This window comes from Myripristis murdjan, chromosome 17, assembly GCF_902150065.1.
Source record: "Myripristis murdjan chromosome 17, fMyrMur1.1, whole genome shotgun sequence".
NCBI classification, from domain to species: domain Eukaryota; kingdom Metazoa; phylum Chordata; class Actinopteri; order Holocentriformes; family Holocentridae; genus Myripristis; species Myripristis murdjan.
The window spans coordinates 31,497,395-31,501,747 of record NC_043996.1 but is presented as its reverse complement, the minus strand read 5'-3'; positions in this window follow the sequence as shown (position 1 = coordinate 31,501,747).

The following is a 4,353-nucleotide window of genomic DNA, read 5'->3' as shown; positions in this document are numbered from 1 at the left end:
TAAGATTGTTGTTCATCCCGTTCTTTCCTATTTGACCTGAAGGCAGCATGAGGTGAGCGCCACCGACAGGAAACAGAACAGTGAGAGCCATGTGTCTGTGTTTTCCCATCTGATGTGAATGCAGCATCACTTCCTCTGTGTGTGTGTGTGTGTGTGTGTGTGTGTGATCATGGGCCGAGGAGCTGGAGCTGCACTGAGGTCCAGAGCGAGTTCAGGAGGGAGGTTTGTCCTCTCCGTCCCCCCTCCCTCCCTCCCTCACCCCCCCAGACTCTGGGGTTTTTTTCTGTAACGTCTTAGTCTGCGTTCATCAGGTCGTAGGTCCCCCCCCACCCCCTTAAGCCCCGCCCCCCTCCTGCCCCCCCACCCCCACCCGCTGAGCACCGTGTTTCTCCTTGTCGTCGACCATCGCAGCCGTGACTTCTCTCTCTAAATGTGACTAGAATGTGTTTGACATGTTGTTAATATTCTGCATGTAGGACTTTTGGAGGCTATTTTTGGTCTCGGCAAAAATAAAAAGGAAATGTTTTTTTAATGTACGCCGGGCTGCTGATGTGTCATTTGAGTGATGTGTTTCTTTATTCTTTGCTCTTTATTTTGTCTTTATCTTTTTTTTAAAAAAAAAAAAAAAAAAGATTGCCGTCCTGTGAGATTTCAGCTGGAAGCTTTGATTTGTCCTTCGTCTGAAGCTGCTCTCATTTTACGACTCACTCTGTCTGCTGTGATGGATTAACAACACTCTGTTTACAGCGACCACGGTGTGTGTGTGTGTGTGTGTGTGTGTGTGTGTGTGTGTGTGTGTGTGTGGCCGCCTGTTTTGTCTTCATGTGCATTTGTGAATACCTGTTTTTGTCTTTCTGATGTTGTGTTTGCATCTGTGTGTGTGTGTGTGTGTGTGTGTGTGTGTGTGTGTGTGTGTGTATAAATTCCTATGTCTGTGTTTATCTGTGTGTGCATGGGTGGGGAGTGTTTGAAGATGTGTGTATATGTGTGGATCATCTTCCTCTGCAAGTGTGTGTGTGCATGAGTGTGTTTTTGTGTATGTATATGTTGTCTTGTGTGTGTGTGTGTGTGTGTGTGTGTGTGTGTGTGTGAGCCTGCAGCAGCGCAGATGAATGGGATGACCTTCAGCGTGTCATGTGATCGGCCTCAGGAGGCTCCTCAGCTCAGACAGCAGACAGCCTGTCGGTGTGTGTTTTCCTCCTCCACAGCACAGAGAGCCTCCTGGTGGCCCAACCTCCGCCGCCGGCCTCGCTGGAGGCCGCCGCCCTGCGAGCAGCCGGTCGCGTGTCTAAAACCCAACACACACATGCAGCACATCTTCACACTGCTCTCAGTGATCCGGTTATTCTCAACGCAGAGCCGCCGTCCTAAGAGAAAGCAGATCAGCACAGGTGGATTTCTGCTGGAATAGAAGAGAATAGAATAGAATTTATTGCCTTTTGTACAAGTTTAAAAAACAACAGGTACATTGAAATTCTTGTGCACATCCACAAGTCAGTAATAATATATGTATATAAAAATATAGAATAAAAATAAAACAGTATTAAAAGCGAATGTTAAAAGCAAATAAATAAGCAATATATGAAAACAGATCTTTCAAATACATAAGCAATGAAACCCGATCACTGTCAGAGAGTTATTATAGTTTTGCGTTTTTTGTGTATTTTTTTTTTTTTTAAATTTTTATTTGATTTTTATTTTTTTATTTTTTATTTTTTATTTTATTTTTTATTATTATTATTATTTTTTTTTTTTTTTTCAGTTCTGTTTAGGTTCAGTTTAGTTTCCAGAGTGGGTTTGCTCATTTCAAGTTTGTTTTTATTTTTGCAAAATCATTCGTTTTAGTTTAGTTTTTATTTGTTTCAGTGTTAGTTTAAGTTTAAGTTTTTTGTTGTTTTTTTGTTTTGGTTTTTTAATATAAAATAGGGATATTTGTCAGGGTCAACATTTATGAAGTTGAGAATAGGTATTACAGTATAAACACAACACTTTGTGAAGGCCACTGCTTGTGTTGAGAAATTTGACCAAAACTGAAGATTAAAACTACATTTTCTGTATGTTTTGTTATTTTATTTCAGTTTGTTTTTTTAAGAACACAATATTGTTGTGGTTAGTTTTCCTTTTGTTGAGATTTTATTTTTATTTCAGTTCACCGAAAATAAAATGTTTTTTCACACCCAGTTTTAATTTTTATTTTAGTTTTAGTCAACTATAATAACCCTGGTGTGAGCACGGGCAGATAAGGAGACAGGCAGGATAAACACAACGCTTCATAATGTTACTTCGTAATTTTATACACGAGGGCCATCCCAGTGATTCTGCCTGTTTTAGCCTAATATCTACAAAATGCATAAACTTCACGTTCCTCTGATCTCCTCCCAGAGCGAGCAGTGGGGTTTCAGAGCTGCCACATCACTCCTCCTCCCTTTCCTCCAGCCGCTGGTTTCCATTCATTCCACTACGATATGAACATGAACTTTCAGAGCCTTCACACTTTCTTCACTCCAGTTTTCCATCAGCGGAATAAAGTCCTCCACATGAGTTTTCCTAAAAGCAGCAGCACTGTTGGCTTTTCAGGACTTTTTCAAACTGAAACGCTCCCTCCTCCTCCTCCTCCTCCTCCTCATCCGCCAGGGAAAATAGTCCCTGGGGAAGCGTTTTGCTTTCCACAGCCAATTATCAGCTGTGTGGTTTCTGAATGTTGAGGACTTTGTTCGCCGCAGAAGCAGAACATTATGAGGCGGCTGCTTCAACCACAAACTCACATTTTGACTCTGATGTGAAATCTGTAGTTGCCTGCAGAATTTGATAAATGGTTTATTGATATGGAAAATGTGGAGGAGCTGTAGTGAACGGGTCAAACTTTCTAAATCAGTGGGATGGAGGTTTTGAATTCTCAGTCTTATGGGGCTAACGTATCACTTAAAAAATTTCTCAGATCCTTTAAAGCCTTTTTGACACATGAGGGCACTTATAACTAGGAACTGGGGTTCATAACCTATCAACTGCCAGATTTGGGAGGGGGTGGGGGTGGGGGTTCATGGGCTCCAAACACACACACACACACACACACACCCGGCTGGACACGCCCCTGAATGTGTGGATGGATGTCTGACACAGATTATTTAAAAGAACAGTGCAGTTCACTGCCTGCGGTGTTTCCAACATGAATGAAAGCAAATGTAACGTTTGCATGTTGACTTTGGCTTTTCATCAGGGGCATAAAATGATCAATTATCAAAGGTTTTTATGGGGTGTACATATCACTGCTGACTGGTAAAAAAAAACAAAAAAAAACGTGACTTTCATTCATGTGGTTTTGTTGCTCAAATTTAACATTCTCTCGATTTGTTAAACTCCTCTGATGCCTCTTGCGACCTGTCAAAACCTGCAGGCTCACGTGAAAATCATACGTTCTTTTATGAAATGTTTTTTAGTGCCACAATAGAAGCATCTGCTGCAGAAATAAATAAATAAATAAATAAATAAAGGCTCTAACAAAAGCAGAAATCTTCCCCTGAAGTATCAGCACCCCCCACCCCCGGTTACAGACGCTCAGCAGGCGAAAGGGGATTTGGGGGTTTGGAAACCGGGGCAGACGGGGGGTGAACATGGCCTCCAGCGTGTCATGATTAGTCCCCGCCCACCTCTCCTATGTGCCCGAGGGGGAGGGGCCAAATCGTTAATTGGTGCTCCGGTCTAATTAAAAACCGCTCGTCTGCAGAAGCCAGAGCAGGAGCAGAGGTCACCGCCTCTCCACAGGAAAATGAGCCAACATGTGTGTCTTGTCATACATTTCTGCCAGGGGCGGCGAATCAGGCGAGCCACCCTGGGGTAATTATAGATTTGGGGGAAGTGTGTGTATGTCTGTGTGTGTCTGTGTGTGTGTGTGTGTGTGTGTGTGGAGGGAGTGATCCATGAGCAGCTGCTGGCTTCAGTCGAACGGATTCAGCAGCCAACCCCAGCAGAACACTGCAAAAAAAAAAAAAAAAAAAATCCTCTGTCATGACTTCATCCTGATGCGAGTCGTCGATGCGAGTCTCGGTGTCGACGGGACTCGACGCGGGACTCGCGTGCTCCGACTTCCCCACAGTTCTGGCGAAAAGTGACACTATCTTTAAATACGACAGAGAGCTCAGCGAGCATCCGGCGATGAGTCACAGCCAAAGGAGTGAAGCAGCTGATTTGCACTGGAAACGAGTGAAATGATCTCCCGGCAGCAGCAGATTTCTTTCAGCTCCTCCAAAGATAAGACGTTAAGACTCAGTGGAGGGTGGAAGCGCATTGCTCACTAATTAGTTATTTATTACTTTCCCCAGTAGCAGGTAGTTATGAATTATTATTTCAGCCTCC